At 37.2% G+C, this 25,644-nt stretch overlaps 2 long non-coding RNA genes across 2 annotated transcripts in view; one reads left to right on the top strand and one right to left on the bottom strand.

Annotated features, from left to right (window-relative positions):
- On the bottom strand, positions 1-24,162 carry LOC121662343. Its single transcript, XR_006015257.1, has 4 exons — positions 24,153-24,162; positions 21,031-21,048; positions 8,297-8,302; positions 1-222 (listed from the first exon to the last, which is right to left on the bottom strand). It is a non-coding gene; the product is annotated as an uncharacterized LOC121662343 (long non-coding RNA).
- LOC121662342 overlaps positions 1,634-25,644 on the top strand; it is a 33,896-nt gene continuing 9,885 nt past the window's right edge. Inside the window, exons 1-2 of the long non-coding RNA XR_006015256.1 lie at positions 1,634-1,747; positions 5,809-5,935. This is a non-coding gene — a long non-coding RNA (uncharacterized LOC121662342). The remainder of the gene's footprint in view (positions 1,748-5,808; positions 5,936-25,644) is intronic.

Below are 25,644 nucleotides of genomic sequence, written 5' to 3'. Positions count from 1 at the left end.
GCTTGACCATCTGCCTCCCAGAGGGATTGGCTGAATGTCATAACACCCATTTTCAAAATATTTTTCCCAGTGTGGAAACAAAGGCACAAACAGGTTGTGCACCTGTGAGATAGTTTACAAAACACAGACTGCTTTCCCAGCTGGTTAGCATGAGAAAGGAGACTTTCATAGGCGGCTGTAAAAATAGGAAAATTTCTCTGCCACCTTCTCTTAGCATCTACACTACCAGACCATGTGGCATCATGCTCAACATATAAAGCTGGATGTCAAAGGAGGAAAAGAGGGGACATTTAAGGTGATGGCATTTGTCTTCCTAAGTCCCTATTACATGTGATGGGGCCCTGCTCTCCTGGAAATGGCTGAACACCTGCTTGCCCATGGAAAGCACTCAATGAATCCTTTGTGAGACTTTGCCTGCATGCGCAACTTTTGCTTTACCTACCAACCTATTAATGTCTATCACATCCCATGATTTTTCTTATTTGTACTTCTATAATTCTCTGCCTGATCCCACCAGTAGTGTGAGTGAGTGAGCAAGCAGCTGGGTGCTTACTTGCCTGCTGGGGTTAAGCCATGTTGCCTATTTAGGCCAGGCTGTTCTCTTTCCCACTACATGGAGAGAGACAGATGTTCTCCTCAATGAGAGGAGATGAATTCTACAGCCATGAATACCTTTTCTTCTACAAACCTCACAGTGAATCAAGGCTTGCCTTTTACAATGAGATTAAAACCCAGCTGGAACAACAAAGTTTAATACATCGGCAAGGGAAAGCAAGATAGTTTTATAGAACCATGTCTGTAAGTGTCCAAATAATAGTATCTTTATATGTAGCTCTAGGAAACATATATTCACGTACCAATAAATGGTAAAAGATTGTCTTAGAAGAAAGAGGCAGAATTATGGACAGTGGCTTTTCTGGGGATGCTGAATGCAGAGAGAAGGTGAATGTGTTTAGTTTCAGTGGTAATATTTCACAAGGATTAAATAAAGGAGGAGAAAACAACTGCATATTCTTGGAATTATCCTAATAATAAAATCATTGTTTCACAGATTAATCACTCAGAGCAAGAGGCAGTCAATATGAACCTTAAAAAAAAAGGTTGGGATAAAAGAAACAATCTTAAATTCTGTCCTTCCTTTTTACTGTCATAACCATATTTGTCCATAGTTGCTCTCCTGTTTCTTTTCAAACTCTCATCTGAATCTAAGACTGCTTAATTCTGAAAGTTTGACCTACACCTAATTGTTTCATCATTTGTTTGCCTAGTGAAGAAATCTGAATACCTTTTTTGCAAAAACACCAAGTTATCCCACTGAGGTAGAGAACAATTTTTATTTATTTATTACTTACTAGAAAACAATTCAAAATAATGTATTAATAAAGTAATCAGAGTGGTCAGTAGGCAGCCACTCTGTTAAATCCTTCCCATGGAAAAAAATCCTATCAGTTATGTAACAGCACATAAAGTGTGCCCAGATCGTAGAACTGGAAAATACCATGAAAGCCAGATGGATGCAAATTCAGAATTTTATTATGGTGGGACAGGGGGGTGAGCAGGAGGGCTGGAGGGAGGGTGGGGCTTGGACAGGGGAAGTGCATCTGTTTGTCTGTTTTCCCTGTGTCTCCACATCTTGGGAAGAGCAGTCAGCCAGACTGCCTTTGCCACAGGGAAAGTACCCACTCTTCTGCTGGAAAATATTCATAGAGCAGAGGGAATAATCAAAAGAGCACCACTTGGGGTACAAGTAAGTGATGCCTGTATAATGTTGGCAAGTACGGTGATGTGAGGGGATTCAAAAATTATGTGAGTCAAAAGTAATAAACCTTAGCATTATATGGCCTTCTTTGGCTGTATATTAAGATACAGTTCTGCATGTCTCAGAAGTTACCATGTCTAAACATTAGATTTTACACAGCACCACTTTGAACTACTTACAGAAGCTAGATTATTTAATTTTAAAACATCAGTAGCAGTCAAGACAACATATTGTACTACACTACATATATGCAGGAGTTAATGTATTATTAAATGAAACTACTATTTAAAACAGCATTATATTTACTGTTGTGATTTTTTTAACCAGTCAGTTCTGTTTCCTCAGAAATTAGTGCTCTTCTACTGGATCTTAATATGAGTTAGTTTAGGAAAAGAAACTTTCATATCAACATTATTTTCAGCAAGAGATTTTTAAAGTACGTTCAATGTTAATTGGAATTTGTAGTTCAACAGAAAAATTTAACAGTCATTTGTACTGTTAGAGACATTATTAGTCATCCTTTTCTCCCACAAATACATTTTATGGTTTGAAATGTCGCTACAATGGGCATTTTGGAGCAGCAGCCACAAGTTTGAATAGGAACAGGTTTAGCTCGTATTTTAACTTTCAAATACATGGAAGTATGTGTAAGTTCAAATTTTTCCAAGTGTCAGGGAACATTTGTCCTTAAGTTTTCCAGTTTGTTTTCAGTAACACTGTGTTTGTTGTGGTAACAATGGGCTTGGTATGGAAGCAAACAGCAGGTTTTTTATACTCTATGGTGATTCATTGTTGATTTTTTTTTTTTTTTGATGTGGGAACCTACTTAACCAAGGGAAAGATAAATCTGTAAGTTACAACAAGAGACTCATAGGAAATGTTTTTCTTTTCTGTTTTCTAACTCAAACTTTGTTTGAACTATAGCAAAATGACTTAATACCCATGAGTCCAAATTAATTTTTATAGAACTGCAGCAACTTTTTTTTGTTCTCGAAGTTGCAGGAAACTTACAAAGCATATAAAGTGAAAATTGCATTTCTCTATGTCCTTTTAATACCATTTTATAAAATAGGTGTCAATTTTTCAAAACCTATCATATCTTCCAAACTTAAAGCCCAGGGTGGAAATATGTTCCCTTTGGATACACCAGTACTCACTCCCATGGTTCTCCTGCTCAAGTTTTGTTTAGTTTCTAAGGTATGGCAGTATTTAGGTATACTTTTCAGAAGATTTTCTTTAAGACTAAAAAAAACAAAGATGAAAGGCCTTGTTAGGTGAAAGCTTTCTTGAGCATTCATTTGAAGATAGCTTTCATGTGAAAAAAAAATTTTGAGTTCCCATCTCAGTCTCAAAAGGAGCAACAACATAAACCTATTGACTTCTGCTTTCATTAATGTGATTGGCTTTGCATACAGGGGGAAAGACTAAAATGACAAAATGTCTTAATTGCACCATGGTGTGAGAAAGGGAGGAAACAATTGGATAGCAAAAATTACCTGCAGGAGATGATGGTATCGATTGATTTTTCTTTTAATCCATCATCTGTTGGATAAGAGGCAATATTCCCATTAGAATCTGGAGAGAAAAAATGTTCAATACTTGAGAGAATTTAAGCAGAGAGAAGTTAAGTAGGCTCTGGCTTACATTTGTACACTGACTTGACATGTGCACTGAGTGGCCAGTAGCTCATTCGGTCTTTGATGAAGACTGCCTATTTTAAAGTAAATAAATTAATAGGTACTACTCCACTTCTCTTATCCTATGACTTTGTCCAGGATTAGAAATAGAAAACCTCTAAATTAGTGGGAACAGGTCAGCTTGCCTGATTTTTGGAATACTATATTTCCAACTAGCAAAAGTAGAATTTCCCGGATCTACTGGGAAAGCTTTCAGTGTTTTTTGATACATCCAGCTGGCTTTCAAAGACAGATGAATGAATGAATCTGAATAGGTTTCTTTCTGGGAATAACGGTGACCAGTGACCTTCAGTGAGAATTACGTATTGAGCTTCTTCCCTTTAGTTTTTTCTTTTTGAATAATAAGAATATCATATACAAGCAATTTCTGTTGCTATAGTTGAATGAGGTATGAACTGCATAATACTTTTATATGGCTTTTTACATTAACAGACCAGTGAGAAAATTTGTACTCTTTAGCACAAAGGGAAAATACCACACAAAGACTTGGTTTTGATTCACAAACTAGTGAATGGTCAGATGTAATTTAGCTTTTCTGTCTCAGTGTAATGCTTTCTCTCCAGTGGAGGCAACAGCTGGATTGCTGTGTCCAGTTCTGATCTCCAAAGTACCAGAGAGACAGGGAGCTCCTGGAGCCAGTCCAGCAGAGAGCAAAGAAGATGATTAAGGGACAGGAGCATCTCTCTTATGAGGAAGGGCTGAGGGAGCTAAGCCTATTCATTCTTGAGAAGAGAAAACTGAGATGGGATTTCTTTTATTCATTGCAAAATTCTCAGCTGAAATGCCAGGGGCAATAAAGTTTAGGCTTTGTTAAAAGTAAAAACAGAGAAAGAGAGAAAGGCAACTCTGAGACTGTATTTATAATGCTGTTTTTTCTTTCAAACTATGTGGATATTGCTTCGTTTTTTGCCCTTTTGTTCTCCCCCTCCATTAAAGAGAAGGTCCTGGGAAATACTCATAACAGCTCATAATTATTTTCCATCTCTCTTCACCCACCTCTATGGCTAAACATTCTGGGAAATAATACATACAAAGTTGCTTTCTTCAGGAACTACAGTTACCATGTTATTTTTCCTGGCATTTGGACATACTATGATAAATAAAATAGAAAAATCCCCACCTGGCAAGGGTGCCAGGTTGGCAACCGTGTGGGTAGGAAAATCCAGCTTCACTGCATTTTTTATCTTTCAGTTCATCATTGCACAGAGAAGTGTATTGCCAGAGGATCAGTGTCTGGATATTTTTGTTATCTTTTCCATTTCCAGATATGAGGAAAAATAGACTGGATTTAGTAATTTATGAACCACAAATATGTTTTCAAGCAAAAATAATGGCAGATTTATTTTATGAAAAATCTGAAGCATGGATGAATGAGAATCTTAGTACTCTATAAATTAATTTAATGCCATATGGACAATACGATTACTATTGCAAGCAATATCAAAGGGCCATTAATCATGAGAGATTCATTGGAAAAAAAAAAAGCCAAACCAGTGAAAACAACAGAATAAACTATCTTGGAAGTCAAACATCTCTCAAGAGTGTTGATAATTGGGTGGCTTAGTTTTCTGAGAAACTATTCTTTTGTTTCTTAACATCTTCAAGCATTCTTGGAAGGGACATTATGCCTACATGGAAGATCCCAATGGAATCTGAGGATAATAATTTTTAATTTTTTAAATTCTGCTTTATTTCTGTCAACTGAGAAAATAAATTTTTGGATTTACTGGCTTGGTTCCAGTGGTTCTTTTTTCTCTTCTGTAAATAAAAATTCTCTGTGGACTTGAAAAAGGCAAGTCTTGGTTCAGCACTATGTATGTCTTCCATGTTTTAAGGAGTCTGTGCATTCAAACACATAATGTGATACTTTGAGATGTACATTACTCCACTTGAGACTAAACAATGTAGCTTACAAGATTGCAGATTAAAGACTGTCCATTTTATGAACACCTTTTTTAATTTTTAGCGAGAGCAATAAAAGCTGGAGTACATAAATTTGTTATTCATCCTATTAAAGCTCATTTTCTGTTACCTATATTTAGTTACAGTGGGCTATTAAATATAATTATCTAGCACTTTTGAAAGTCAGTTTGCTATGGAAAAGTAGTGTAGCTATTAGAATGACAGTTCTTTTAATGTACAGATTTAAAAGCACAATCTAAAACTTTAGAAGAAAATAAGAGCTGTATCATGGTTCCCTCAACATACATGAAACACAGGGAAGCTTCTGTGTATATTACATGAGCTATTACTGATACCTAAAGAGGCAGAAAATTATTCATATCCCGGTTTTGTTTCATTTTTCTGTGCTTTCTTTTCAGAAGACTTATGGTTGTTTTCTAACATTCACAGTGTTCTTCTGCCTATCTAAAGGAAGATGGTCAGGTCATTTTCTAAATTTGTATGTAACTGCAGAGCTGAGAAGATTTACTGAACTCAGAATCTGGAAGATAAACACTCAGGACCTTCAGGCTCAAAGGTACTTGCTTTCTTATTTACTGCTAGTTGAGTGTCTGAGAGAAAGGCAATAGCTTTTTCCAAGTTTGGTAATATCAGACTTTGCTGAAGTAGATACTGCTTGAAATGTCACCTTCAAGTACAAATTGAACATGTTATTTAATTAAGACTTTCTGGTCAATTATTCAGACTGCAAAATAATGTAACATCCAGATACAACTCCTGTAGGAGCAAGACCTTTTGAGGATTTACGGTGAAAATACCTACAGAATATTTCAAAATTAACTGAGGAGTTATCTTACAAATATTTTGCAAAATTCACTAACTGATAATCAAGAAATATACTGATAATCTAAGTAGCAATTTTTCATCTAAGGTAATATGTGTTTGCTGTTTTGGTTTGATGCCACACAGTATTATTATCAGAACTGTTCTCAAGATAAAACACGAAAAACCCACAAAACCAGAAAAAAACCCACAAAACCAAACAAAAACCTCCAAACCAAAAAAAAAAAAACCCAAAAAAACGAACCCAAGAAAAAAAGCCTTTTCACAAAAGCCAAATACTATGACACTTAAAAGAAAATTGAGATTTTTGCACTGGTTAGTTAGGTAGAAGTTATAGATGAGGTAATTGAGTCTGACTGGATAAATTACCTTTAGTTTTATCTTTCTGGACAGCATGACGTAGTTGACATATCCCACCACACAGAGAAGCATATCACTTGTGTGTGGGGTGAACAAATCCAGTCAGCAATATAGTCTCCTGGGATTATTGTCAGTGACAGAATACACACTGCTAACAGCTGTCATGCTCTTGGAAGAATGCTATTTTGCAATCCTTAAAAATATTAGTTTTAAAACAGATTCACAGACAAATCCTAATTTCATGTTAGGAATGCAGTATCACACCAGTCCAGCCTTGTCAAGAAGCGAGCAAGAATTTGTGTTGTTTAGTGCTGTACTTTTCACTGGTCCATGAAGTACTAGTACCACTAACTTTTTTGTTAGTTCATAGTCAGGTTTCCCTCACAGTCTGAGATAAAGCCAGTTTTCTTGTTGTGAGGGCTCCTGCCTGAACACCTTTCCTGGGGATGTAATGAATAGGAAGCCAAGGCATTGCACAATGGGTGCCAGATGTCACTTCACAATTTCTCCTCATAACGGAAAAATGTGCCTCCAAATTGAAGAAAGCCTGAAAGTTCTTGAGACAGTTGCTGTCCAGATATCCTTGATGGGATATCTAGACATTTGATCTTGCCAGCACAGCCAGAGGAAGGTGAAGAGTTGAGGGATGCCTGCAGCAATTATCAGGACAGCAAGTTCCTTGCTGGCACAGGGAAGTAGCTATGTCTTACGTGCAAGAGACTTTACAGAGACTTCTAGGAAACCATCCCACATCCTGAGTTGTGAATACTGACTTCTTCAGGAAAGGAAAGAAATGGAGAGGCAGCTGCACCAGAAATGAAACTTAAGGTATTCACAAGATGTGAAAATTTCATAACTAATTATTTTCTAAGAGCCCATTTACTGACAGATGCATAAATAAAATTATAAAAAGTTTGGCTGAAAAATACTACCACTTGAAGTCACGTCCTATTTGATTGCATGTCATCAAATCAAGTGGAGAACTGACAATATCTGACATGTAGAAGGTTGTGGCCAGCAAAGCATAATGCTAAATGTCAGGAAAAAGATACAATAAATCTGAAATCTGTTGTATCACACAGAAAGGTAGTATTAAAAGTCAAGGACAACCAGTCATCTATTCCAAAATCTTTGGTAAATATCCTGTGTGAACATAATTGTTATTGCCCAACTGAGGATGTTTTTATAGATTTACTTTTACCCAAATCTTTTCAGTTGGTTGAGGAGATGTGAGATAATGCAATTATTGCTAATATCAAGACAAAACAGTGGTGTGTGCTGCTCTTGAAAGGCAGCCTGGATGTACTCTGACAGGGGGAGGATACACATGGAAGACGCCTGCAACATCTGGAGACATTGGTCCAGTTTGCCCAATATCCAGCAACACTTTACACCCTATTGCAGGCTGATGTTTACCAACATCAATCATAATCATGACAGCTGCCTCCCACCCTGGTAGAAGGTGTGTGAAGGGATGTACATGCAAAGACCTGACTATCTTTCATGGCGGTCACACCATGTACCAAAGCGCCCCAGCCCACACACCTTTAGAACACTTCTAGGGAAGGTGATTCCACCACTTCCCTGAGGAGCTTGTTCCAATGCTGGACCACCATTTCAGTGAGGAATTTTTTTCTAATATCTAATCTAAACCTCTTCTGGTGCAACTGGAGGCCATTTCCTCTTATCCTGTCACTTAGTGCCCGAGAGAAGAGACTGACCTCCATCTTGCTACACCCTCCTTTCAGGTGGTTGTAGAGAGCAGTAAGGTCCCTCCTGAGCCTTCTTTTCTCCAGGCTAAACACCTGCAGCTCTTCCAGGTGCTCTTTATACCCTTACTCAGCTTCATTGCTCTTCTTCAAATACTACTGCGGGTATAGATCTTGATACACAGTCAATGGGCTTGCATGCTCAGGTTGTTGGAAAGATAAAGTGTGATTATTTCAAAATAACTTTACACAGGAAATTTTATGTAGAAATCTTAGCACTAATACTAAAATCAAATATGGAACAAAAATATTGGAAGTACTTGTTGTTGGTATGTATAAATTCTCTGATGAGATGGGATCAGATTAGTACCTTTAGTTCTTACTGTGATCTGTCCTAAATTTTTATTACTTTATCTGAGCAGTTAGAAAATATCTGGCATAGTAAAACTCCACCTGTTTTCTTAAAATGGATTATAATTCTTTGTAGCTTTTGTGCTAATGTCTTGATGTTTTGCTTAACTGACAAATTTAAAATCAAAATCGAATTAACAAGGTCAAGAAATGCAAAGGAAACTATCCTTTTATATAGTACTTGCAATTGTTCATTTTATGGTAAAAAAAGTACTATATAATTCACATTATTAGAACGAATAAGGACATCCTAGGGTTTAATTCATGTAGCAAAATCAGACATATTTTTGTATAAAATCTGAAAATGAGCCATTTGTTAGAAGTTAATTTAGGTGTACAGTATTACTACTATGTTTAAAGATTTAGACCAGAAGTTTTCAATCCTTAAATATGAACAATAGTTCAGTAAAATACAAATTCAGTTTCGATTTTCAAAGTGATGCTAACTAATTTATGTGGTCTTAACAGCATCATTTTAAATGAGGCATAAGAATGTAATAGCAAAAATTAATTTCCATACCCAGAAAGCCTGTTGGATAATCCAACATAGGTATAATCCCAGATTATTGATGATTACGGACTGCAGAATTTTAAGTAAAATGAAGGAAAAAACTGCATAACATTTTTGTAATTAATACTTCTATCCTGCGTGCACCAATAAAGTATGTTTAAAAGTTGCTATGACAAATAAATTTTAAAGATTTTAATTTGACAATCTTTGCCTTCACCACTGGTTCAAGGCCAGAAAATAATTTTCTCTTATATTTGAAATGGGTGACACTGCCTTACTTTATAGATAGCTTTAAAAAAATACTGTAAAACCCACAGCAACAAATCACATGATAATCAGCTTAGTTTAGATTTTTCCCATATTTCAGAATAATTTATTTCTATATGCTTAATACAGATGATAAGGTTTCATTTTTGAAACCAAATAAGTCAGCTACATCCTTAAGAAAAATCACTTAATATTTTTCAGATGAATTTTTTCCTCTTAAATGTCTTTGAGATTAAAACATGTTAACATATGTGACACAACAGTTTGTTCATATTGTTGACTGTCCTGGGACAGCCGTAAAACTACAGAAATACAGATAAGGATTTTGACATAGAATCTGGAAGGGTGTAATGAATATTGCCAGCAGACTTTCAGTGTTGAATCACCACAAGTCCATACATTTTGTGTTAGAGCTATCAACTGAAGAAAAATTCAGTCTGACATGATCAAACCCCACCTTAGAAACATAGCTCTTTTCAGATTGAAACCAATGTTATAGCATAGCGTGTGTGTGAAATTTTTTCAGCACCTTTCTGTTTACTTTTTCATGTTTTATATCATCTTACTATTTAGATGTCTAGAAAACAAGTCAGAGAACTTAGATGTAGGGAAAAAAATAAGGCTTTTTATTCAATTCAGAGGAAAGAAAATAAAGCCTAAAATAACAGTTGGCATACTCATAAAGACATAATTTATTAAGCATCTATTAGCAAAAATAGGAAGTGCATATGTACCAAAGACACACACCATGCTACTACAGTGTATCTCTCATAGCACTACCTACTGAATGTAATCAGAGTAGAGAAGCCCCATCACAATTCCTCACAAACAGTTATGAAGGGCAGAGGACCAGCTGACACAAGCAAACTGTCACAAAGGGAGGACTTTTATTGACATGATGTAGCTACTGTGCTAGTGGTTTTCACATTGTACTTTGTTTCACCAGGGTAAAGAAAAAAAATAAAAGAAAATTACAGCCATGCTCCAGCTCTGGGTGGATATGGTACCACGAACATTTTATCTCCAAAAAAAAAGACTTCCAGACGTAGATGCTTTGGTCTGTGTTTCTGAGGTACATATACAGATTTAATTAGCTTTCACCCTCAGAGCCTGTTAATCCTGTGCAAACTGCCTGGGTCATGCACAACCTGAGTAAGTGTTGACACTCAAGGGAAGGTAGAAGGAGAGAAAAATTAGTCAAAGCTAAGAGAAAAGAGCAAATAATTTACACTGGTACAATTTACTGGTAAATGAAGAATTCTATTTTCAGGGCTTTTTTCCTTTAAGTCTGCAAGTTCTGTACAACATAGTTGTACAAGTGTCTGCTCAGAAATGAGTATCCCAAGTGGAAGAATTATATGCTGGGCAGGTAATGGCTTCATCTGTGTATAGATCTTGACAAAGGATGAAATTACATAATTTATGGTCCTGTCTGTATGTGAAAACCAGATCTTGCCTGGTAGGAGGCTGCCATTGGAATGCTGGAGTAGGTAGCAGCATGCAAGTGGTAGTAGCACATGAGCTATGAAAGTCTATAAGATGGATATGGCAGATGAAGATGGGGAAATGGTGATACTATCAAAATTTTGGTTCACCCAGACAGCCACTGGCTGTAGCACCAGGAGTGTGGTTTGAGGGTGCTGCAGTGCAAAACCACAGAAAGCATAGGTTGGAAGATACTTCTGGTGGTCATCCAGTCCCATCTCCTGCTAAAAACAAAACATCAGTGGTGTGTCATGTCACTCAAAACCTTTTTCAGTCAAATCTCCACATCTCTTCGGTTAGAAGTGCCACAGTGGAAATCTTTTCTTTTTCCCTTGCTGTAATTTAAGCCTGCTACCCTTCATTCTGTTGCTGAGTGCTTCTGCCTCCTGGTATGCCTGGTTCTCACTATCTGTGTTCTGCAAACTCAGTGCTCTCAGCCTCTCCTATTACATGTGCTCCAGTTCCGCAGTTATCTTGGTGGACATCCTAAAATTTGTCAATATCTTTTTGAAATGGGAGACACAAAACTCAGAATAAGAATCCAGTTGAGGGTTTATGAATACTGAATGCAGGCAAACAGCCACTTCTTTATACCTGCTTCCTAGACTTTGCCAGTGCAACCTAGTATGTAGTTAGCCTTCATTACTGCAAGGACACACTGCTGACCCATCTTCAATTTGTTGTCCACTACAACCCTCAAAACTTTTTCTTTAAAGTCCCTTTCTAGCTGTCACTTTTTCAATTTGTTCCTCATATGGACATGACTGCAAGTGTTGAATTTTGTGATTACTATCATCTCTTTAGATAATAATCTTGAGTTCCTTTTGACCTTAGTAGGTCCCTTCAAATAGCACTGATCCATACAGGTGAGTCTCATTTGCAAATTTGCAAAGGAACTACATCCCATCATGTGAGTTGCTAAAGACATTAAATGGTCTTGGTTTCAGGATCAGCCCCTGTCAAATTGCCTGACAGCATTTGTAACCAACATTCCAGCTGTCATCACTAGCTCCTGAGCATAACAATCCTGTCACTTTTTAACTCCCCAGTAGTCCATTCATCCAGTCTGTACCTCTCTCTGGTTATGAGGATGAGAGACACCATTCTGAAAAGCCACAGTGAAGGTTAAAAATAGCTGCTGCTCTCCACCTGTCAGCCAACACACCAAGAAAGGGCAGGAAAGTTGGTCATGCACAGGATGCTCTTCATAAATCTAGGCTGACTATTCCAGCCTTGTTGTTTTTGAATATGTGTGCTCTATGGGTAGAGACTGTCATGAAGTGGAGCATGTAATTAAAATCCAAGTGCCCTAATATTTCCTTCTAACATAGCAGCTAAGCTGTGTGCTTTGAGTGTGCCTCAATAGCTTGGTGCACCAAGGAGTCGGGAAATAAAATGCTTTCAAAGACATCTGAAGAGCAGTGAGGGTTCCCCCTCTGGGCCAAGTAGGACCACACTGGCTAATACATCCAGCTATGTATGACAAAGAAGTACTTCTTTCAGTTTCGGTAGAAAAAGTACTCTGCCTTGTACTTGGCTTGGCTCATGCAAACTGGATTTAGGCCATAAATCATGGAAGTGCTTATTTGGGTTTTGGATTTAAAACCTCTCTTTTGAATGCTGTAAAGAGCTATTCTGTCTCACACTTCATTAAAACTGGTATTCTGATTCTCTATATCTTGCAACATTCCAGTTGCCTCAAAGTGTGCGTTATTTTTATATGATCATGTGGAGATTTCATAAGGAGAGTGATCTCACATCCTGTATGCGTTGCTTTTTTAACATCCTGACTGATGGATGGTGTATTTTCGGCACAGCATTCAGAGCAAGACATACTATATAGATGAGAACAAAATTTACAAAGCTTATAATAATTTTTTTACTTTCTTGAATTGCACTTGGAGCCCAGCCCAATGACAAAAAAAAAAAAAAAAAAAAAAAGCCTAGAAAAAATTTTCAAGATTACATGCCATGCAGTTTTTTTCTTTCTTTACAAATAATGCTGGTGTTTTTTAAATACTTGCTTTGAAACGGGTATCTTGCCCTAATACTCCATAATTTTAAACCTGACTACCACTGCCCTCAGTTAAATTACAAAGCTGTTTGCGTGGGTTGATTTTGCGCAACTAGTCTGTGCTGCTGGCATATACATTTCACGTTTTGTTAGAATAATTAGATTAGAAAGTTTTACAGGGTCAATATTAAACATTGTTAAAAGGAAAATTATTTTTCCCTAACTGCAATCTGTAACACCTCACTAGAAAAAAAAGAAATTTTATTTCATCTAGCAGTGGGATTACCCATCCATTAAAGTAGTCTTCCAAGACAGATGAAATGTGCTGTTTCTAGTTTGCAGTATTTTGAAATTCTGATCCAATTTTTCAGAAGATTCTATTTTTTTGTGTGTGTCTTTCATAGAATCCAGTCCATAGATGTACCCTAGTAAGGATAAGGAAGCTCTGTCCCAGGAACTTAAAGCCTTTTGGTTCTTCAAGAAGGCTCTAGGTCACTCAGGACTTCCAGATAGTCCACTGTAGCCCCAGGAGCCAAAATCCTGAAAGCCAAGAAGGAATTTGAGGAGACCAGGGATTCTTAAACTACTTTTAGGAAATGATAGTCATAAAATACTGACTCAAAAAAACCCCAACCAGTAATCCGGTTAAATATTATCTTCTATTAAATAGAGGAATCCAAATATTTAGACTTTGTCTTAGGATCCCTATCAATAACCACGAAAATTATATATCAATGTTCACTTTAATGCAGAGTTGTCTACATTCACAAAAAATTTTTTACTGGAGACATGGCTCTAGAAAGACAACACTGATTTTACTGGGCAGCAAAGTTGGAGGGAACATAGCAACTCAGTGAACAACATGATGAGCTTTGACATATGCACTGTGCGTTCCACAAACGAGTTGTCCAAACCAGTCAACTCTACAGCAGAAATGGGCTGAAGAAGAGAAAGAAATGCATATAGCCAAATACACTAATCAGAGATTTTTCTACCAAATTACTATTGAAGTCTCTTGACAATAAACAAAGGCATACTAATTTTAAAGATTTAATTTTTTAAATGAAATTGTATACTGAAATGCAGAGATATATTTTTATTCTGGGAGGAAGCAGTTCGCGTAAAGTGTGAGAAAAGCTCTGTAAATCTCCACTTAAGTAAACCAAAGAAATAAAAAAGAGGTGAATATGAGCTTGCAATATACCAGAATTATATAGAGTACAGTGTTTTGAGTTAGGAGGGATCTTTACAGGTCATCTTGTTTAAACCTGCCAATAGATCAGGTTGCTCAAAGACCTATCTGACCTGAACACTTTCCACATCTGGCCTTGAACACTTCCAGAAGCTTCCCTCTCTGGCTTTCTTGTAGGCCCCCTTCAGGTACTGGAAGGCTGCTATAAGGTCTTCCTGAACCTTTCTTTCCTCTGGCTGAACAACCCCAGGTCTTGCAGCTTTTCTTCGTACTAGAGGTGCTCTAGCCCTCAGATCATCTTTGTGGCCCTCCTCTGGACACACTTGAATAGGTCCATGTCCTTCTTATTCTGAGGAACCCAGAGCTACATATAGTACTCCAGGTACAAGGGCAGAGCAGAGGGGCAGAGTCCCCTCCCCACCCTGCTGCCCATGCTGCTTTGGATGCAGCCCAGGACCTCTGGGCTGTGAGTGCACATGGCTGGGTCATGTCCTTTGCATCAGGGCTGCTTTGCCCAGCCTGTTTTATGTTTGCAATTGTCCTGATCGTGGTGCAGGACCTTTGACTTGGCTTTCTTGAGCTTCATGAGAGAACCTTATCAGAGACCTGCTTCACAAGCCTATCAGCATCCCGCTGGATTGTATCCTTACCCTACTGCATGTCTATTTTACCACACATCTAGTACAATTCCCTTGTAATGAGCAGGGACAGAATGGTATGATACATGAAATCATATAATTTCTAAATAAAGCTCCTCTTACTGTTTTTCTAACTTTTACAATTTTTTGCTGTTATAGAAACCAAAAGTTTTCAGAAGCAAGAAAAAAAGAAAAAATATAAAAGAGCACAGTATCAATTCCACTGGATTTTGACCTGCCTTTTTTACAATTAACAGCCTTTCTAGAAGAAACAGAAGAAGATTATAAATTTATTATTAGTCTAATCCAGAGCAGAGGGAAAATCAGAAAAGCTTATAATCATGCCAACCAGAAAACCTGCTTTCAGGTCTGCCTTCAAACTGAAGAAATCCTTTTTATGCACAAAATCTTTCAAGTTTTAAAATAATTCTGTCATTCCAAAGCAAATGAAAGGGATAACTTCTCAGGGAAAACCCTTCAGTTCATTACCGTAAAGGAGGCCTATCAGTATAACAGTAATGTGTTATTAAATAAGTTAAGATTCTCATGTGAACATCAGTTTGTGGCTGAAGTGAACCCTGTTCCTCAACAGAACATTCATGCAATATATGGGACAAGAAACAGAAAAATTATTCTGACTGTATTGTGGAAGTTTTCTGGGTGTTTTTACTCAAGACTACTTAATGAACTCAAATTAACTTAAGGCTTAAGAATTCCAAGCTTGTGGTAGCAGAAATAGACAGGACACTTTGACATATAGTGTCATTATATTTTGTATCTGTAGCATGGCCTCACCTCTTGAACCTTTTGTTCTTTTAATGTGACTGAGAACCTGCCCTGTTCTTTTCTGTCCATTGTTGCTCATTCTGTTGTACACTTCTGAAATGCCATGGAGATATTCTTCCTGAGGCAGGGAGCATAAAAGCCCTAATTTCCACAACAATGTGATGTAATCTGACAATGCATCATTAAATGTCATCTACTGTAAACCTGAAAAAAGGCAAATAGCTCTAGCAAAGATTGTGTAGTAGCACAACACAGCCCTACTTCACTATATAGAGAAAAAAAATCACTATCCTGACCTGCAACTAAATGTCACTTTTTACCCTTGCTATGCTTACTCAGTTAGGAATGCTCAGTGTCTTGCTGCCATAATAACAAAAAAGACCTGAAAGTGATAAAGAATAAATAAATTACTGGTGGAAAATAAAGCACATTCTATTTACAAAATACTTTAGCTATAGTTAACTTTCAGAAACAAATACTCAGTATTATTTTATCCCATATGATATGCTTTACTTCCAGGTTAAAAACTTTTTGCTGTTGATTTTACATACCTTTTCAAGCTAAATGTAACCTTCATGCTTGATAAGAATGAGAACACCTTTTTTTTTTTTTTTTTTGCATACATTAGAAATCTGTCAGAGGGCTTCATTTCAGCTGGAATGAGTAACATCCTGTTCTTACGCACTAAGCTATATTTCTCATCAAAACCCCTTCACACCATTGTGGAAGGAGGAAAATGGCTGGTGAAGCAGCATACAATTTCTTTTTTTTTAGTAACTGCTGCTTTATTCTTTGCTTTTATGTGGAATTAACATTATGAAAAAGAGATGTTTTATGTAGTAGTTACTCTGATGTATTTTAAGCAGCCCGAGACTGGGAAATCTTGACATAATGAACAGTTTCTGCTTTGATAAAAGACAAAAGAACTTTTTTTACTAATTCTTATCCAGACTAAATAATTGCCTGAAATATGATGATTTTTTTTTTTAGCATTTTGGATTTCTACCAAACGTGAGGAGATCAGCTTCATTTTTATGGTTTCACTTCATTATTAGGTCAGAATTATGTTGCTGTGTCCATTTGCTGAAAGATTAATTTAGATTAAGTTTTATAAAGATACATATTATAAAATGGGAACATAAGGCTAAATGTTTTGGCGTGGTTTTCATTTGCAAAATGGCATTTTTTCTGATCTGTTCAGTTAAATCAGGTAACTGAAGGGTTTTGAAGCTTAGCTGCTACCTAATGAACTTTTACAAAGAAGCAAAGACAACTGCATAATTCTGAACTTAACGCATACCACTGAAATTAAAAGTTTGTACTAAGTACATCCTCCTCAGGATGGGGAGTGCACAGTGTCCTTTTCCAAGGAGACATCAACTTCCATTGCAAGACTCTCTCATGTCTTGGGGTAATGACCTGCCTGGTGCCACCCAAGCTTCCCATCACACTGGAAGGGAAGTTGCTGGGTGGGCTCTGCTGCAAGACTGCTTCCCAAACACAGCTACTGACCTGTCTCTACGTTTTTCTTCCCACTCCTTCCCTAATACATCCCTTCCCCTTTTGTAGAGCAGGCATGACCCCATGGACCCTAAGTTTCAAAAATGTTCCTGTGCTTCTATCTTGGGGTGACCCCAAAATTGTCCAGTCCTGCTCAGCTTCCTTGCAGTACTTAAGGCCATGGTGCTCTGTTCTCCAGAAAACAGGGAAAAGATAATTGTCCTTTCTGAGTGCTATTTAATAATTAAATTGGAAAGAAGTGTTCATCTTCTTCCTTGGCTGCAAGAAAAAACTAAAAATATAGAGGCAAAATGTGAAAAGAACAAAGTTGAAGCGGTAAAATAAAAATATCAATAAATAGAAAGGAACTATTATATAATTTTGGATGGAAATTCAAAAAATATGATGCATAAAACCAATGAAAATTACCTAAAATGAAGAAAAAAAAATCTTTCTCTCATGCTTCCCTCTACTCTCGAACTCTGTGATACCTTCTTTCAGAGTCAAATATCACAAGTATTTATCTTTTATAAATATGAGTGAACTCACAATATGTAGCAAATCTGTATGCTCTTCTATAAAAGAACTGTTAAATACTGCATGTTAGGAGATAAATGCCTTAGAAAAATAATTAAAAGTTAATAAAATATTTGCTGGTGATCAGATTCAAATATTTTAGAGGAAAATTATATCAAAAAAATCAACTAGCGTAATTAATTTCCATCTTTTTTTCTTCAGAAGTTTCACAAGCTAATGGATCATTCTAGCTGAAGCTTCTAAACATTTTCATTCCCTCTAATGCAAGACCAAAACACTACATAAGTCTTAATGATTAGTTGTTTGCTCTAGAAGGAACAGAGTGTAGGCATATGGCATTCTCACAGAAGTGCTAGCATTGAGGCACAGGACTTGTGGTTCTTTCATGCAACAATTCATTTCAATTTGAGCAGCACTGCTGCTTCATGACTGTAAGAAATGTACTCTAAGCTTCATAGTTATAACAGGAATCAATATATATCATTGACAATTTTATCTAAATTAGAGTTAATAAGGACAATTATAATTTTCCTAAAAAATTGAATCTTTTTTTTAATTATGAGATAGACATATTCACTAACTGTTAGTAGCATATATATTGGTATAAAACTACCTTATGAAAGTAATGAAATACTGTGATTAAAGCAGTATTTGCTTATGAGGTACTAGATACAGTTGATTTAGAGCTGAATGCATTTTGATTATATCATATAGCAATATAGCATTATAATAATGAAGTTTACATTTTATTTCAATTTCTTTATGACTCTCAGAAAATTCAAACTATTACATCTCTTCCTGGAATACCTATTTTATTTACATTTGGAGTAGGGATAAGTTGTGACTGTTTTGCATCAACAAGGAAAAAGAAATAGAAAAAAGTATTCACTTATAGCATGTTTTCATTTCAAGAGTGAATAATTTGATAACAAACAATTCTGAGACAATTAATTATGAATCACCACCCTCTAATACACTTCAGCATATTTTCTTCAACTCTATGTCTATTTTTCATTGTAGAGGAAGACTAGAAATGTCATCTGTATGTATGAGAAAAAATTTATTTGTGGATTTTAAGTCATATTTCCTAATTACAGTTCCTCAATTAGTTACTGTTCCTCATGCATTTATATTTAGTAACAATGTGCACATCCTTGTCACCTAATACTTCTAACAAGTCACAACTGCTGTATTTGAGCTGACTCAGTTACTTAGGCTCTCTGAGTTAAATAATGATAGTCTGTCCCCCTGAACATTTAAGTTCCAAAAACATGAGAGATAAACCAAAACATGAAATCTGAAAAGGCTGTGTCAGAAAATATAAAGTCACATCTCAGCCATAAATTCATTGAAATCATGACAGCAGTATCATACAACAAAGTCATTGCTGAAAGACTAGTTCAGTTCTACTTAATTGTATTTTCTGTACAGATGGAATTCATGATTTTTTTTCCCCCTGAATGAAACACAGCTGTGGCTAAGAAAATATCTTCTAGAAGTCTGCTTATGAAAAGGGCTTTGGGAATAAAAAAAAAAGAGATAGCATGAACCTTTTGCTGTGTAAGAGGAAGTGAAGATTTCTGTTTAGCACACAAAAAAGATCTGACTGTTCTTCCTCACACAAGTTTGAGATTGAAGTGATGTCACTGAAGTCAGCTAGAGTCACATCAACATAGCAATGATTTATACAGTGGAGTGAAAACTCTAGACTTGGTTTTTAAAGTACATAAGGCAAATAAGAGAATAGAAATATTAAAAATTATTGCACTGCTACAAGGTATAGCTCTATAAATCTTGGTTCATGTGTATTAAACGATAGGCAGTCTTGGGAATATTTTCCTACCCTATGACTCAGATTCAAAATTGATCATATCTAAGGTCTGAAAAAATGTGGTTAACTTTTATTTCCTATTCATTTTCATTTTTTAAGCATCCCCAATTCCAGAATTTAGCCAGGTCTCCAGTAGGGAACTGCCAGAGTGTGTCAATAGACTTCTCTAAGCATCTCCACAGTAAACAACTAGACAAAAAAGAAACTCAAATGACCCAACAAAAAACCAATTAAAATGCTCAGCAAAAACCCAGTTAAAATGCTTTTGCTTTTGTCTTAGATAATATCCAACTTTTACAGATCTGTGTACCTCAGCTGGATCTGTGAGCTCTTGAGAAAATGGGAGATGTGCCTTATCCCAGCTCTGAGAGCTTCTGCTTTATGATCAACTTAGGTAAAAGCACAAACATCTTTGATTCCTCCTTTGGAACTCAAGCCTGAGATCACCTATACAGCTTGTGGTCAAAACAAATTGCAAATTAATGACTGAACCTTCTCTTCTGCCCACTGTTTGAAACACAAATCACACGTACCATCAGTGCTTTCAAAGACCTCGGAGTATCTTATTGGAAAGTAACAAGGATTCCTGAAATCACAGCAAGATAGAGGCTCTGCAACATCATCTGTATTTCAAAAAAAGCACACAGACAACTCAAATCCTAGCTGCTTGGATGTCTCTTGCAAGATAGTGGTTAGACAGATTTTGTCAGTGGTGTAAGATTTTGGCATATCTTGAAAGTGCAACCAGCAGCAGCTGGAACATGGCTTGTGCTCAGTCAGCGGGGATCTTTCCAAAGTCAGTGAACCTAGATCTGGTCCCATTGCAGGGAACAGACCTGCAGCGCTCATTAGGTTGTGGCATTAGTATCTTCTAATAGAATTTAATTATATGCAAAACTAATGCTTAGACAGTGTGCGCCTAGTACACAAAGACTCTGAAAACGGAGACTTGAAAAATATTAACATCTACTATGTATCAAGATGAGAGGAAAAAAAGCTTTACCAAATGCCATAAAATATCAGTGGCAATAAGGTTTTTAAACCTCTCTGAAATTTTGTTCTTCCTATAATGAACTATTGTTGCAGTGGGGATCCTGCAACATGCATATACCAAACCAGGCGTCCCGTGGAAAGGAAATATATATGGACAGACAGATTCTTGCTAAACTATGATACAGTTAACATTTCCCTGAAGACGGATGAGTAAATGAAGTTCAGTTTACAGTTATATTCATTTGCGTATGCAGTCTTTTATGTATACTAGTATTTTCCCTAATACAAAGTGTTTTAAAAACTCAATAATTTCTTCCAAGTATGTCTATTTTACCAATAAACAGTATTTTTAACACCAGCAACAATGTTGCTAAATTATCATAAATTAGACTGAATTGATACCACTTAATTGTACCACTATCCTATTGATTCATTACAGTATTGTGCTGCTATGTCTAACTTACTGTTGAGCACATTTTGTAATTGTATTGGGTCTGGCTGAGGTAGAGTTCATTTCCCCTTAGCAGCCCCCACGGTGCTGTGCTTTGCATTGGTAGCTGGAAGGGTGCTGATAACACACCAGTGCTTTGGCTACTGCAGAGCAGTGCTGTCCCTCTAACATTCCCTCCACATCAAGGGGCTGGCAGGGAAGAAGATCCTGGGAGAGGACACAACCAGGCCAGCTGACCCGAATTAACCAAAGGGATATTCCACACCATGTGGCATCAGCCTAGATATGAAAGGTAAGGGAAGGAGGAGGAATGGGGGGACATTTGTTGTTCTACAATGTTTTCCTTCCAGAGCAAATGTGTGCTGAAGCCCTGCTTCCCAGGAAGTGTCTGAACATCGCTCGCTGATGGGAAGTAGAGACTGACTCTTCCTTCTGCTTATGTGAGCACAGACTTTTGCTTTTCCTGGTTTTTTTGCTTTAGTAAACTTCCCTATCTCAGCCTACTAGCTGTTTTCCATCTAATTTCTCTCTACCCTGTCCTGCTGAGAAAGGGAGTGATAGAGCACTTGGCACCTGGCGCTCAGCCAAGGTCAAACCACTACAGTAAGTAATGATGAAATGTGTATAGATATTAATATTTACAAAAAAATATAGATATTTTCAGATATTAGGAAATGTCAGTAATACTTTGGGAGAAGATGATCTGACTCCTTCCAAAACTATTTTCCAAAGGTCTTTCTCCCTTCTAAGAGACTAAACTCACGACTTCATTTTTGTATGAGGTTAAAGAAGCAGAATTAAATGATCAGACCAACTGCACAGTGTGCTGTTTGCTCATTCCTATATTTAAAAACAATGAAGCTGTCTTTTCAAAGAAATAATGTTTTTTTAAATATATTGATGTGTGCATAATTCGAACTGCTTCTCTTCATGCTCCATGGAGGATGAGATCACACATTCTTTGGCATTGTTTTATCATAAAAGATGTAATTATATTTCTATAATGTCAGGTTGGCTTTTCTTTCCCAGTTTTTCACAAAATATCGCTCTTTAATGAAAGCCAAGTTTACCATTATGCTGGTTTTAACACCAGCCAGAAAATAAACTCCAAATAAGCTACTCCCCTTCACCCGCCCCATCCGGTAAGGGAAGGACAAAAGCAGAGACTATGGGTTGAGATAACAATTTACTGAAACTCAAAGCAATGGAATAAAACCCACACAATAACAACAACAGTATTAATAGCAAAAAATATACAAAAAGAGAAGGTGATTTATGCACCAAAAGGTGTTTACCACTGGGAACACAAAACCAAGATGGTGGACATCTTCCCCACACAAAGGCATTATGGCGACCATTCCTGTGTGCCTCCCACGTGGGCATTGGGAACTAAGGCAAGATGGCAGGGGGGCTGCCACAGTTAGTGTTTCCCACCTCCCAGGCTTGAAACAGCGACAAACAATGGCAAACAAGCTCCCCAAAACCTAAGTCATTGCTGTCAGGTTGCACTGCTGTTCTGTTGAGCACAGTTGCTGCTGCCTGCACCACCATTTTTACTACTCTGCTGCGCTGGAAGGCAGTCCCATGGGTGGCTGCCCCTTTTTCCAAACATTCTGATGTGTTCCTTTTGGCTTTGGTTTGGGCTCTTCTGGGCTCCCTTCCACTTGGTTTCACCATCTCAGCTGAGCTGGGGTCCCTGCCCTCCACTCTTTTCCCTGTGGCAGGCTCCATGCCAGTGCTGTCAGTTCAGCACTGGTGTGAATTCGCTTTTTTTCTGCTTTTCTTTCAGCAACATGTCCTGTAGCCATGCTCTGGAGAAAACGGGGCTGGGCCAGTTCTTAAAGGGTTTGGTGTCAACACTTTCCTGCTGGAGAGGGGGAGGCAAAATTATGCACTTTTGGTGGGGTGTTCAGTTTTCTTCCTTAAACCAGGCCCCCAGCACTGATGTGACTGGTATAGAATAACAACCTGGGCATGCCCACACTGCACTAAGTGCCACCCTCTCCCTGCCACCAGGACAGGCATCAATTCTGACCTGCTTGAGATACAACCTTTTAAAAGTCCTCCACCATACATCACTTTGTTCATTCTCATCACCTAAATTACAGAATTTTTTTTAACTCTGTTTATCCTATTTTTACTGAATTAATGGTTGTAATAAGGTAACCACTAAATGAAAATCAAGATTTTGTGATTGCTGAGAGTTTGCAGACTCATTAGAACAGTCACTAAAAGGATCAAATAGTGACAAATATCATAAGACAAAACAAGTATCATGGCAGAAAAAGTTTTTAGTAGATGGTGTACCTCACAACTTCTATTTGTGATACTCTTACAGTATGTCATTACCTACTCTTAGAGAGATGAGTCAGACAAATTGAACCAAACCTATTGCTAAATCCTCCCCTTTAAGAGTCATCGTCCTCTCACCATGCTTCAGATTTCACTCTGGAGACAGAACTGAAACAATAGTGAGGTGTTTCAGAAGATAACCTCTTATCTGATTAACTGCTCTCACGTATCAGATCTGTAACATCTGCTATGGCCTTAAATCTGCTACCATCAACCATCAGCTCTGTAACCTGAGGACAAGTATTGCCAGATAAAAGAAGAAAGTGAAACTGGGTGCTTTACTGAAAGGCTCTGTTCCAACACTCCTGTTTAATTCCCTCCCTCCACACACAGACACATACACTTCTGATTAAACCAATAGTGCCTCAGGATTAAGTGATAAGTGAAAATGTATGCATGAAGGCTTATTTGTGGCTTTGACCTTTCTTTAAATGCTGTGTTCTGCATAAGAGAAAATAAAACCACACACAAAAATGACTCAAACTTTAGACAAACCAACATGACAGAGAACTTTCCCAATTCTCTTTTGCATGGGAAAGATCATTACAAAGATTTCAGAGACAAAGTTGAACCTGTTTTCCTAAAAGAAAGAAAAGAATGGGCCAGAAAGCTTAGTGTAGATTCTTCAGAGGAAAAAAGAATAGCAATCTTTTTCTTTGCAGTAAAAACCTGTTTAATTTAGACCATAGTTAAACCAGTAAATCACTGAGTTCTGAACATATTATCTGACAGTTACCTTTGAATGTAGCCCAATGCTCGATTGCCTACTTTAGGAGTGAAGTGTGGGTCCAATTCCATTTGTGGGACCCCAAGTGTCTCAGTATGTGTGACCTACAGCAGTACACCATCATTTCCATGCATCACCCACTCCTGCTGTGCTGTATAACCACTGCATTCTTGTTTGATCTCAACACTTGGCAGTATTCACTAAACTCATTTGCTCTACTCTTTCTAAATTCCTATCAGAAACACAGGACCTGTCTTTATTAAAAGTTACAGTGAGATGAGTAAATAAACTCATTTCCACTTAGGGGTTTTGTGTTCCTGCGTGATTAATCCTATACAAAATAAATGTGGACATATAGGAGTTTCCACTCTTCATTTGGAACAGAATGCACACTCTTCACTATAGACTTTGCCTATTATACTTTCTCAGGGCAGGAATACTTTATTAAAATATGTATGGTATAGAGAAATTCAATTCTCAGGGGCATGTGTTATGCCCATATTTTTAAATGAAAAACATCTGCAACATCATGAAAGCATATTTGCATAAAAATTAAGTTAGCACATGATGCAAACTTAATTGCACTTGCACTCAAGCTAATTCTAACTGTATGTTCACAAAAATCACATTTAAAACTTTCATAATCATTGCATTAAATACAGATACTTAGATGAGAAATGAATTAGTAAAGCTATGTAATACTTAAGTAAATAATTCAACATGAAATGCTTGACAATCTTTGGATTTAATTAAAATAATACAAAAGAAGAATGTAAAATGACAATATAAAGTATAATTTTAATTTTGCCTTTATACCAAAATGACCTTCAGCATAGTATCTACTGATGAATAGCTGTTATATAAGAACTAAAGGGAAATACCATGTGCATTTCCATGTTACTAAGCAGCCCTCTGAGCCACTCTTTCTTCCACTTCACCTTTGCCTCTTTGCTGCTAGATGGTGTTCAAGCACTCTATGTGAAAATGAAGGAGAGGGAAAATGGAAGGAAAAAGGTGTATCATGAAACGTAGAAAACGGAGTTAACTGGAGGAGGAAATGGTAGCATATGTAACCAGCAGGGAGGAGCTGAGCCAGTCCATGAGAGAAGTCTGGCACACTGTCAATACACAGAAGCAGTTCAACAAGGAATAATTCAATCTAAACACCTTTGGTGCCCTTCCTTTCCAATAACTGTTCAGCCTGCATACCTCGGTTTTGACAGCAGAAAGAGTTTTAAGGAAAGCAGTGGACACTTCTGTCAGATCATGGTCACTGTTCCACCTGTTCCTCTCTGAAGCCAAGCTGTATCTGAAAGAATGGCCAGCCATGCCCAAGCTGTTCCCACATACTAAGGATACAAAACAAATGGGAAAGAAAGGTTACATCGCACACTGCTAACTATTATGGTAGTTACAACTGCATTAGATTTGCAGCAGGACAGAAATCAAAGCGAACAGAGATGACACGTGTGAATACTATAAATAGCTTACTACTGATGAAGTGATTTGTTCTGACTGGCTCACTTGGCATCAAGGATGACACATTATCTTGGCAAATATCTCATTAGTTTTTCCAGGAGAAGCCTGGACTGTCAAGAGAAAGGGAATACTTCTACTCTTGAAACACTGTATCCAGGGTAAAGTAAAAGAAAGGAAAAACTCTGCAGACACCACATATT

This window comes from Corvus kubaryi, unplaced genomic scaffold (assembly GCF_017639235.1).
Source record: "Corvus kubaryi isolate FWS band 111438036 unplaced genomic scaffold, C.kubaryi_AGA036_p1.0 37249, whole genome shotgun sequence".
Taxonomy (NCBI): domain Eukaryota; kingdom Metazoa; phylum Chordata; class Aves; order Passeriformes; family Corvidae; genus Corvus; species Corvus kubaryi.
This window is presented reverse-complemented; position numbering and strand designations above follow the sequence as displayed.